Raw genomic sequence first — 9,458 nt, forward strand, 5'->3', positions numbered from 1 at the left:
GCAGGTGTGTGGCCATTCAAAGGTTGTGGGTTCGAGTCCCCCCAGAGTCGTTTTTTCTTTGAAAACAACAAAATTCATCGCTCCTCACTAATGACACCAATCCACAGTAAAAAGCCATGGCGTGGCGCCGTGGCTTAGCTGGTCATAGTGCCTGTCTAGTAAACAGGAAGTCCTGGGTTCAAATCCCAGCGGTGCCTTTCTATTATATAAGCAGTTGTTAGGTCATGACATTCAGCCTCATGCTGAAGAGCAACTGTCAAAACTTTAACACATACTGGGCTCTGTGGCGCAATGGATAGCGCATTGGACTTCTAGACGCAGGTGTGTGGCCATTCAAAGGTTGTGGGTTCGAGTCCCACCAGAGTCATTTTTTCTTTGAAAACAACAAAATTCATCGCTCCTCACTAATGACACCAATGCACAGTAAAAAGCCATGGCGCGGCGCCGTGGCTTAGCTGGTCATAGCGCCTGTCTAGTAAACAGGAAGTCCTGGGTTCAAATCCCAGTGGTGCCTTTCCTTTATGTAAGCAGTTGTTAGGTCATGACATTTAGCCTCCTGCTGAAGAGCAACTGTCAAAACTTTAACACATACTGGGCTCTGTGGCGCAATGGATAGCGCATTGGACTTCTAGACGCAGGTGTGTGGCCATTCAAAGGTTGTGGGTTCGAGTCCCATGGCGCGGCGCCGTGGCTTAGCTGGTCATAGCGCCTGTCTAGTGAACAGGATGTCCTGGGTTCAAATCCCAGCGGTGCCTTTCTATTGTGTAAGCAGTTGTTAGGTCATGACATTCAGCCTCATGCTGAAGAGCAACTGTCAAAACTTTAACACATACTGGGCTCTGTGGCACAATGGATAGCGCATTGGACTTCTAGACGCAGGTGTGTGGCCATTCAAAGGTTGTGGGTTCGAGTACCACCAGAGTCGTTTTTTCTTTGAAAACAACAAAATTCATCGCTCCTCACTAATGACACCAATCCACAGTAAAAAGCCATGGCGTGGCGCCGTGGCTTAGCTGGTCATAGCGCCTGTCTAGTAAACAGGAAGTCCTGGGTTCAAATCCCAGCGGTGCCTTTCTATTATGTAAGCAGTTGTTAGGTCATGACATTCAGCCTCATGCTGAAGAGCAACTGTCAAAACTTTAACACATACTGGGCTCTGTGGCGCAATGGATAGCGCATTGGACTTCTAGACGCAGGTGTGTGGCCATTCAAAGGTTGTGGGTTCGAGTCCCACCAGAGTCGTTTTTGCTTTGAAAACAACAAAATTCATCGCTCCTCACTAATGACACCAATCCACAGTAAAAAGCCATGGCGTGGCGCCGTGGCTTAGCTGGTCATAGCGCCTGTCTAGTAAACAGGAAGTCCTGGGTTCAAATTCCAGCGGTGCCTTTCCTTTATGTAAGCAGTTGTTAGGTCATGACATTCAGCCTCATGCTGAAGAGCAACTGTCAAAACTTTAACACATACTGGGCTCTGTGGAGCAATGGATAGCGCATTGGACTTCTAGACGCAGGTGTGTGGCCATTCAAAGGTTGTGGGTTCCAGTACCACCAGAGTCGTTTTTTCTTTGAAAACAACAAAATTCATCGCTCCTCACTAATGACACCAATGCACAGTAAAAAGCCATGGTGCGGCGCCGTGGCTTAGCTGGTCATAGCGCCTGTCTAGTAAACAGGAAGTCCTGGGTTCAAATCCCAGCGGTGCCTTTCCTTTATGTAAGCAGTTGTTAGGTCATGACATTTAGCCTCCTGCTGAAGAGCAACTGTCAAAACTTTAACACATACTGGGCTCTGTGGCGCAATGGATAGCGCATTGGACTTCTAGACGCAGGTGTGTGGCCATTCAAAGGTTGTGGGCTTAAGTCCCACCAGAGTCATTTTTTCTTTGAAAACAACAAAATTCATCGCTCCTCACTAATGACACCAATGCACAGTAAAAAGCCATGGCGCGGCGCCGTGGCTTAGCTGGTCATAGCGCCTGTCTAGTAAACAGGAAGTCCTGGGTTCAAATCCCAGCGGTGCCTTTCCTTTATGTAAGCAGTTTTTAGGTCATGACATTTAGCCTCCTGCTGAAGAGCAACTGTCAAAACTTTAACACATACTGGGCTCTGTGGCGCAATGGATAGCGCATTGGACTTCTAGACGCAGGTGTGTGGCCATTCAAAGGTTGTGGGTTCGAGTCCCACCAGAGTCGTTTTTTCTTTGAAAACAACAAAATTCATCGCTCCTCACTAATGACACCAATCCACAGTAAAAAGCCATGGCGTGGCGCCGTGGCTTAGCTGGTCATAGCGCCTGTCTAGTAAACAGGAAGTCCTGGGTTCAAAACCCAGCGGTGCCTTTCTATTATGTAAGCAGTTGTTAGGTCATGACATTCAGCCTCATGCTGAAGAGCAACTGTCAAAACTTTAACGCATACTGGGCTCTGTGGTGCAATGGATAGCGCATTGGACTTCTAGACGCAGGTGTGTGGCCATTCAAAGGTTGTGGGTTCGAGTCCCACCAGAGTCGTTTTTGCTTTGAAAACAACAAAATTCATCGCTCCTCACTAATGACACCAATCCACAGTATAAAGCCATTGCGTGGCGCCGTGGCTTAGCTGGTCATAGCGCCTGTCTAGTAAACAGGAAGTCCTGGGTTCAAATCCCAGCGGTGCCTTTCCATTATGTAAGCAGTTGTTAGGTCATGACATTCAGCCTCATGCTGAAGAGCAACTGTCAAAACTTTAACACATACTGGGCTCTGTGGCGCAATGGATAGCGCATTGGACTTCTAGACGCAGGTGTGTGGCCATTCAAAGGTTGTGGGTTCGAGTCCCACCAGAGTCATTTTTTCTTTGAAAACAACAAAATTCATCGCTCCTCACTAATGACACCAATCCACAGTAAAAGCCATGGCGAGGCTCCGTGGCTTAGCTGGTCATAGCGCCTGTCTAGTAAACAGGAAGTCCTGGGTTCAAATCCCAGCGGTGCCTTTCTATTATGTAAGCAGTTGTTAGGTCATGACCTTCAGCCTCATGCTGAAGAGCAACTGTCAAAATTTTAACACATACTGGGCTCTGTGGCGCAATGGATAGCACATTGGACTTCTAGACGCAGGTGTGTGGCCATTCAAAGGTTGTGGGTTTGAGTCCCATGGCGCGGCGCCATGGCTTAGCTGCTCATAGCGCCTGTCTAGTAAACAGGAAGTCCTGGGTTCAAATCCCAGTGGTGCCTTTCTATTATGTAAGCAGTTGTTAGGTCATGACATTCAGCCTCATGCTGAAGAGCAACTGTCAAAACTTTAACACATACTGGGCTCTGTGGCGCAATCGATAGCGCATTGGACTTCTAGACGCAGGTGTGTGGCCATACAAAGGTTGTGGGCTTAAGTCCCACCAGAGTCATTTTTTCTTTGAAAACAACAAAATTCATCGCTCCTCACTAATGACACCAATCCACAGTAAAAGCCATGGCGAGGCTCCGTGGCTTAGCTGGTCATAGCGCCTGTCTAGTAAACAGGAAGTCCTGTGTTCAAATCCCAGCGGTGCCTTTCTATTATGTAAGCAGTTGTTAGGTCATGACATTCAGCCTCATGCTGAAGAGCAACTGTCAAAATTTTAACACATACTGGGCTCTGTGGCGCAATGGATAGCACATTGGACTTCTAGACGCAGGTGTGTGGCCATTCAAAGGTTGTGGGTTCGAGTCCCATGGCGCGGCGCCATGGCTTAGCTGCTCATAGTGCCTGTCAAGTAAACAGGAAGTCCTGGGTTCAAATCCCAGCGGTGCCTTTCTATTATGTAAGCAGTTGTTAGGTCATGACATTCAGCCTCATGCTGAAGAGCAACTGTCAAAACTTTAACACATACTGGGCTCTGTGGCGCAATCGATAGCGCATTGGACTTCTAGACGCAGGTGTGTGGCCATTCAAAGGTTGTGGGTTCGAGTCCCACCAGAGTCGTTTTTTCTTTGAAAACAACAAAATTCATCGCTCCTCACTAATGACACCAATCCACAGTAAACAGCCATGGCGTGTCGCCGTGGCTTAGCTGGTCATAGCGCCTGTCTAGTAAACAGGAAGTCCTGGGTTCAAATCCCAGCGGTGCCTTTCCTTTATGTAAGCAGTTGTTAGGGCATGACATTTAGCCTCCTGCTGAAGAGCAACTGTCAAAACTTTAACACATACTGGGCTCTGTGGCGCAATGGATAGCGCATTGGACTTTTAGACGCAGGTGTGTGTGGCCATTCAAAGGTTGTGGGTTCGAGTCCCCCCAGAGTCGTTTTTTCTTTGAAAACAACAAAATTCATCGCTCCTCACTAATGACACCAATCCACAGTAAAAAGCCATGGCGTGGCGCCGTGGCTTAGCTGGTCATAGCGCCTGTCTAGTAAACAGGAAGTCCTGGGTTCAAATCCCAGCGGTGCCTTTCTATTATGTAAGCAGTTGTTAGGTCATGACATTCAGCCTCATGCTGAAGAGCAACTGTCAAAACTTTAACACATACTGGGCTCTGTGGCGCAATGGATAGCGCATTGGACTTCTAGACGCAGGTGTGTGGCCATTCAAAGGTTGTGGGTTCGAGTCCCACCAGAGTCGTTTTTTCTTTGAAAACAACAAAATTCATCGCTCCTCACTAATGACACCAATCCACAGTAAACAGCCATGGCGTGGCGCCGTGGCTTAGCTGGTCATAGCGCCTGTCTAGTAAACAGGAAGTCCTGGGTTCAAATCCCAGCGGTGCCTTTCCTTTATGTAAGCAGTTGTTAGGGCATGACATTTAGCCTCCTGCTGAAGAGCAACTGTCAAAACTTTAACACATACTGGGCTCTGTGGCGCAATGGATAGCGCATTGGACTTTTAGACGCAGGTGTGTGGCCATTCAAAGGTTGTGGGTTCGAGTCCCCCCAGAGTCGTTTATTCTTTGAAAACAACAAAATTCATCGCTCCTCACTAATGACACCAATCCACAGTAAAAAGCCATGGCGTGGCGCCGTGGCTTAGCTTGTCATAGCGCCTGTCTAGTAAACAGGAAGTCCTGGGTTCAAATCCCAGCGGTGCCTTTCTATTATGTAAGCAGTTGTTAGGTCATGACATTCAGCCTCATGCTGAAGAGCAACTGTCAAAACTTTAACAATACTGGGCTCTGTGGCGCAATGGATAGCGCATTGGACTTCTAGACGCAGGTGTGTGGCCATTCAAAGGTTGTGGGTTCGAGTCCCACCAGAGTCGTTTTTCTTTGAAAACAACAAAATTCATCGCTCCTCACTAATGACACCAATCCACAGTAAAAAGCCATGGCGTGGCGCCGTGGCTTAGCTGGTCATAGCGCCTGTCTAGTAAACAGGAAGTCCTGGGTTCAAATCCCAGCGGTGCCTTTCTATTATGTAAGCAGTTGTTAGGTCATGACATTCAGCCTCATGCTGAAGAGCAACTGTCAAAACTTTAACACATACTGGGCTCTGTGGCGCAATGGATAGCGCATTGGACTTCTAGACGCAGGTGTGTGGCCATTCAAAGGTTGTGGGTTCGAGTCCCACCCGAGTCATTTTTTCTTTGAAAACAACAAAATTCATCGCTCCTCACTAATGACACCAATGCACAGTAAAAAGCCATGGCGCGGCGCCGTGGCTTAGCTGGTCATAGGGCCTGTCTAGTAAACAGGAAGTCCTGGGTTCAAATCCCAGCGGTGCCTTTCCTTTATGTAAGCAGTTGTTAGGTCATGACATTTAGCCTCCTGCTGAAGAGCAACTGTCAAAACTTTAACACATACTGGGCTCTGTGGCGCAATGGATAGCGCATTGGACTTCTAGACGCAGGTGTGTGGCCATTCAAAGGTTGTGGGTTCGAGTCCCATGGCGCGGCGCCGTGGCTTAGCTGGTCATAGCGCCTGTCTAGTAAACAGGAAGTCCTGGGTTCAAATCCCAGCTGTGCCTTACTATTATGTAAGCAGTTGTTAGGTCATGACATTCAGCCTCATGCTGAAGAGCAACTGTCAAAACTTTAACACATACTGGGCTCTGTGGCGCAATGGATAGCGCATTGGACTTCTAGACGCAGGTGTGTGGCCATTCAAAGGTTGTGGGCTTAAGTCCCACCAGAGTCATTTTTTCTTTGAAAACAACAAAATTCATCGCTCCTCACTAATGACACCAATGCACAGTAAAAAGCCATGGCGCGGCGCCGTGGCTTAGCTGGTCATAGCGCCTGTCTAGTAAACAGGAAGTCCTGGGTTCAAATCCCAGCGGTGCCTTTCTATTATGTAAGCAGTTGTTAGGTCATGACATTCAGCCTCATGCTGAAGAGCAACTGTCAAAATTTTAACACATACTGGGCTCTGTGGCGCAATGGATAGCACATTGGACTTCTAGACGCAGGTGTGTGGCCATTCAAAGGTTGTGGGTTCGAGTCCCATGGCGCGGCGCCATGGCTTAGCTGCTCATAGTGCCTGTCTAGTAAACAGGAAGTCCTGGGTTCAAATCCCAGCGGTGCCTTTCTATTATGTAAGCAGTTGTTAGGTCATGACATTCAGCCTCATGCTGAAGAGCAACTGTCAAAACTTTAACACATACTGGGCTCTGTGGCGCAATCGATAGCGCATTGGACTTCTAGACGCAGGTGTGTGGCCATTCAAAGGTTGTGGGTTCGAGTCCCACCAGAGTCGTTTTTTCTTTGAAAACAACAAAATTCATCGCTCCTCACTAATGACACCAATCCACAGTAAACAGCCATGGCGTGGCGCCGTGGCTTAGCTGGTCATAGCGCCTGTCTAGTAAACAGGAAGTCCTGGGTTCAAATCCCAGCGGTGCCTTTCCTTTTTGTAAGCAGTTGTTAGGGCATGACATTTAGCCTCCTGCTGAAGAGCAACTGTCAAAACTTTAACACATACTGGGCTCTGTGGCGCAATGGATAGCGCATTGGACTTTTAGACGCAGGTGTGTGGCCATTCAAAGGTTGTGGGTTCGAGTCCCCCCAGAGTCGTTTTTTCTTTGAAAACAACAAAATTCATCGCTCCTCACTAATGACACCAATGCACAGTAAAAAGCCATGGCGCGGCGCCGTGGCTTAGCTGGTCATAGCGCCTGTCTAGTAAACAGGAAGTCCTGGGTTCAAATCCCGGCGTGCCTTTCCTTTATGTAAGCAGTTGTTAGGTCATGACATTTAGCCTCCTGCTGAAGAGCAACTGTCAAAACTTTAACACATACTGGGCTCTGTGGCGCAATGGATAGCGCATTGGACTTCTAGATGCAGGTGTGTGGCCATTCAAAGGTTGTGGGTTCGAGTCCCACCCGAGTCATTTTTTCTTTGAAAACAACAAAATTCATCACTCCTCACTAATGACACCAATGCACAGTAAAAAGCCATGGCGCGGCGCCGTGGCTTAGCTGGTCATAGCGCCTGTCTAGTAAACAGGAAGTCCTGGGTTCAAATCCCAGCGGTGCCTTTCCTTTATGTAAGCAGTTGTTAGGTCATGACATTTAGCCTCCTGCTGAAGAGCAACTGTCAAAACTTTAACACATACTGGGCTCCGTGGCGCAATGGATAGCGCATTGGACTTCTAGACGCAGGTGTGTGGCCATTCAAAGGTTGTGGGTTCGAGTCCCATGGCGCGGCGCCGTGGCTTAGCTGGTTATAGCGCCTGTCTAGTAAACAGGAAGTCCTGGGTTCAAATCCCAGCTGTGCCTTTCTATTATGTAAGCAGTTGTTAGGTCATGACATTCAGCCTCATGCTGAAGAGCAACTGTCAAAACTTTAACACATACTGGGCTCTGTGGCGCAATGGATAGCGCATTGGACTTCTAGACGCAGGTGTGTGGCCATTCAAAGGTTGTGGGTTCGAGTACCACCAGAGTCGTTTTTTCTTTGAAAACAACAAAATTCATCGCTCCTCACTAATGACACCAATCCACAGTAAAAAGCCATGGCGTGGCGCCGTGGCTTAGCTGGTCATAGCGCCTGTCTAGTAAACAGGAAGTCCTGGGTTCAAATCCCAGCGGTGCCTTTCTATTATGTAAGCAGTTGTTAGGTCATGACATTCAGCCTCATGCTGAAGAGCAACTGTCAAAACTTTAACACATACTGGGCTCTGTGGCGCAATGGATAGCGCATTGGACTTCTAGACGCAGGTGTGTGGCCATTCAAAGGTTGTGGGTTCGAGTCCCACCAGAGTCGTTTTTGCTTTGAAAACAACAAAATTCATCGCTCCTCACTAATGACACCAATCCACAGTAAAAAGCCATGGCGTGGCGCCGTGGCTTAGCTGGTCATAGCGCCTGTCTAGTAAACAGGAAGTCCTGGGTTCAAATTCCAGCGGTGCCTTTCTATTATGTAAGCAGTTGTTAGGTCATGACATTCAGCCTCATGCTGAAGAGCAACTGTCAAAACTTTAACACATACTGGGCTCTGTGGAGCAATGGATAGCGCATTGGACTTCTAGACGCAGGTGTGTGGCCATTCAAAGGTTGTGGGTTCGAGTACCACCAGAGTCGTTTTTTCTTTGAAAACAACAAAATTCATCGCTCCTCACTAATGACACCAATGCACAGTAAAAAGCCATGGCGCGGCGCCGTGGCTTAGCTGGTCATAGCGCCTGTCTAGTAAACAGGAAGTCCTGGGTTCAAATCCCAGCGGTGCCTTTCCTTTATGTAGGCAGTTGTTAGGTCATGACATTCAGCCTCATGCTGAAGAGCAACTGTCAAAACTTTAACACATACTGGGCTCTGTGGCGCAATGGATAGCGCATTGGACTTCTAGACGCAGGTGTGTGGCCATTCAAAGGTTGTGGGTTCGAGTCCCACCAGAGTCGTTTTTTCTTTGAAAACAACAAAATTCATCGCTCCTCACTAATTACACCAATCCACAGTAAAAAGCCATGGCGTGGCGCCGTGGCTTAGCTGGTCATAGCGCCTGTCTAGTAAACAGGAAGTCCTGGGTTCAAATTCCAGCGGTGCCTTTCTATTATGTAAGCAGTTGTTAGGTCATGACATTCAGCCTCATGCTGAAGAGCAACTGTCAAAACTTTAACACATACTGGGCTCTGTGGAGCAATGGATAGCGCATTGGACTTCTAGACGCAGGTGTGTGGCCATTCAAAGGTTGTGGGTTCGAGTACCACCAGAGTCGTTTTTTCTTTGAAAACAACAAAATTCATCGCTCCTCACTAATGACACCAATGCACAGTAAAAAGCCATGGCGCGGCGCCGTGGCTTAGCTGGTCATAGCGCCTGTCTAGTAAACAGGAAGTCCTGGGTTCAAATCCCAGCGGTGCCTTTCCTTTATGTAAGCAGTTGTTAGGTCATGACATTTAGCCTCCTGCTGAAGAGCAACTGTCAAAACTTTAACACATACTGGGCTCTGTGGCGCAATGGATAGCGCATTGGACTTCTAGATGCAGGTGTGTGGCCATTCAAAGGTTGTGGGTTCGAGTCCCACCCGAGTCATTTTTTCTTTGAAAACAACAAAATTCATCACTCCTCACTA

At 48.0% G+C, this 9,458-nt stretch overlaps 24 non-coding genes across 24 annotated transcripts; all 24 read left to right on the forward strand.

Annotated features, from left to right (window-relative positions):
• Window positions 1-277: 277 nt before the first annotated feature.
• Window positions 278-367, forward strand: trnar-ucu (transfer RNA arginine (anticodon UCU)). Its single transcript is given in 2 exon segments — window positions 278-314; window positions 332-367. It is a non-coding gene; the product is annotated as a tRNA-Arg (tRNA).
• A 314-nt stretch (window positions 368-681) lies between these two features.
• trnat-agu (transfer RNA threonine (anticodon AGU)) lies at window positions 682-755 on the forward strand. Its single transcript has one exon. It is a non-coding gene; the product is annotated as a tRNA-Thr (tRNA).
• Window positions 756-998: 243 nt separating this feature from the next.
• On the forward strand, window positions 999-1,072 carry trnat-agu (transfer RNA threonine (anticodon AGU)). Its single transcript has one exon. It is a non-coding gene; the product is annotated as a tRNA-Thr (tRNA).
• Window positions 1,073-1,152: 80 nt separating this feature from the next.
• On the forward strand, window positions 1,153-1,242 carry trnar-ucu (transfer RNA arginine (anticodon UCU)). Its single transcript is given in 2 exon segments — window positions 1,153-1,189; window positions 1,207-1,242. It is a non-coding gene; the product is annotated as a tRNA-Arg (tRNA).
• A 390-nt stretch (window positions 1,243-1,632) lies between these two features.
• trnat-agu (transfer RNA threonine (anticodon AGU)) lies at window positions 1,633-1,706 on the forward strand. The gene has a single exon. It is a non-coding gene; the product is annotated as a tRNA-Thr (tRNA).
• A 243-nt stretch (window positions 1,707-1,949) lies between these two features.
• Window positions 1,950-2,023, forward strand: trnat-agu (transfer RNA threonine (anticodon AGU)). The gene has a single exon. It is a non-coding gene; the product is annotated as a tRNA-Thr (tRNA).
• An 80-nt stretch (window positions 2,024-2,103) lies between these two features.
• On the forward strand, window positions 2,104-2,193 carry trnar-ucu (transfer RNA arginine (anticodon UCU)). Its single transcript is given in 2 exon segments — window positions 2,104-2,140; window positions 2,158-2,193. It is a non-coding gene; the product is annotated as a tRNA-Arg (tRNA).
• Window positions 2,194-2,583: 390 nt separating this feature from the next.
• Window positions 2,584-2,657, forward strand: trnat-agu (transfer RNA threonine (anticodon AGU)). Its single transcript has one exon. It is a non-coding gene; the product is annotated as a tRNA-Thr (tRNA).
• An 80-nt stretch (window positions 2,658-2,737) lies between these two features.
• On the forward strand, window positions 2,738-2,827 carry trnar-ucu (transfer RNA arginine (anticodon UCU)). The gene is given in 2 exon segments: window positions 2,738-2,774; window positions 2,792-2,827. It is a non-coding gene; the product is annotated as a tRNA-Arg (tRNA).
• Window positions 2,828-3,851: 1,024 nt separating this feature from the next.
• On the forward strand, window positions 3,852-3,941 carry trnar-ucu (transfer RNA arginine (anticodon UCU)). Its single transcript is given in 2 exon segments — window positions 3,852-3,888; window positions 3,906-3,941. It is a non-coding gene; the product is annotated as a tRNA-Arg (tRNA).
• Window positions 3,942-4,333: 392 nt separating this feature from the next.
• trnat-agu (transfer RNA threonine (anticodon AGU)) lies at window positions 4,334-4,407 on the forward strand. The gene has a single exon. It is a non-coding gene; the product is annotated as a tRNA-Thr (tRNA).
• An 80-nt stretch (window positions 4,408-4,487) lies between these two features.
• trnar-ucu (transfer RNA arginine (anticodon UCU)) lies at window positions 4,488-4,577 on the forward strand. The gene is given in 2 exon segments: window positions 4,488-4,524; window positions 4,542-4,577. It is a non-coding gene; the product is annotated as a tRNA-Arg (tRNA).
• Window positions 4,578-4,650: 73 nt separating this feature from the next.
• Window positions 4,651-4,724, forward strand: trnat-agu (transfer RNA threonine (anticodon AGU)). Its single transcript has one exon. It is a non-coding gene; the product is annotated as a tRNA-Thr (tRNA).
• A 396-nt stretch (window positions 4,725-5,120) lies between these two features.
• On the forward strand, window positions 5,121-5,210 carry trnar-ucu (transfer RNA arginine (anticodon UCU)). Its single transcript is given in 2 exon segments — window positions 5,121-5,157; window positions 5,175-5,210. It is a non-coding gene; the product is annotated as a tRNA-Arg (tRNA).
• A 72-nt stretch (window positions 5,211-5,282) lies between these two features.
• trnat-agu (transfer RNA threonine (anticodon AGU)) lies at window positions 5,283-5,356 on the forward strand. The gene has a single exon. It is a non-coding gene; the product is annotated as a tRNA-Thr (tRNA).
• An 801-nt stretch (window positions 5,357-6,157) lies between these two features.
• trnat-agu (transfer RNA threonine (anticodon AGU)) lies at window positions 6,158-6,231 on the forward strand. The gene has a single exon. It is a non-coding gene; the product is annotated as a tRNA-Thr (tRNA).
• A 321-nt stretch (window positions 6,232-6,552) lies between these two features.
• On the forward strand, window positions 6,553-6,642 carry trnar-ucu (transfer RNA arginine (anticodon UCU)). The gene is given in 2 exon segments: window positions 6,553-6,589; window positions 6,607-6,642. It is a non-coding gene; the product is annotated as a tRNA-Arg (tRNA).
• A 73-nt stretch (window positions 6,643-6,715) lies between these two features.
• Window positions 6,716-6,789, forward strand: trnat-agu (transfer RNA threonine (anticodon AGU)). Its single transcript has one exon. It is a non-coding gene; the product is annotated as a tRNA-Thr (tRNA).
• Window positions 6,790-7,348: 559 nt separating this feature from the next.
• Window positions 7,349-7,422, forward strand: trnat-agu (transfer RNA threonine (anticodon AGU)). The gene has a single exon. It is a non-coding gene; the product is annotated as a tRNA-Thr (tRNA).
• Window positions 7,423-7,906: 484 nt separating this feature from the next.
• On the forward strand, window positions 7,907-7,980 carry trnat-agu (transfer RNA threonine (anticodon AGU)). Its single transcript has one exon. It is a non-coding gene; the product is annotated as a tRNA-Thr (tRNA).
• Window positions 7,981-8,060: 80 nt separating this feature from the next.
• On the forward strand, window positions 8,061-8,150 carry trnar-ucu (transfer RNA arginine (anticodon UCU)). The gene is given in 2 exon segments: window positions 8,061-8,097; window positions 8,115-8,150. It is a non-coding gene; the product is annotated as a tRNA-Arg (tRNA).
• A 390-nt stretch (window positions 8,151-8,540) lies between these two features.
• trnat-agu (transfer RNA threonine (anticodon AGU)) lies at window positions 8,541-8,614 on the forward strand. The gene has a single exon. It is a non-coding gene; the product is annotated as a tRNA-Thr (tRNA).
• An 80-nt stretch (window positions 8,615-8,694) lies between these two features.
• Window positions 8,695-8,784, forward strand: trnar-ucu (transfer RNA arginine (anticodon UCU)). The gene is given in 2 exon segments: window positions 8,695-8,731; window positions 8,749-8,784. It is a non-coding gene; the product is annotated as a tRNA-Arg (tRNA).
• A 390-nt stretch (window positions 8,785-9,174) lies between these two features.
• trnat-agu (transfer RNA threonine (anticodon AGU)) lies at window positions 9,175-9,248 on the forward strand. Its single transcript has one exon. It is a non-coding gene; the product is annotated as a tRNA-Thr (tRNA).
• Window positions 9,249-9,458: the final 210 nt, after the last annotated feature.

This window comes from Brachyhypopomus gauderio, chromosome 7 (assembly GCF_052324685.1).
Source record: "Brachyhypopomus gauderio isolate BG-103 chromosome 7, BGAUD_0.2, whole genome shotgun sequence".
In the NCBI taxonomy this organism is placed as follows: domain Eukaryota; kingdom Metazoa; phylum Chordata; class Actinopteri; order Gymnotiformes; family Hypopomidae; genus Brachyhypopomus; species Brachyhypopomus gauderio.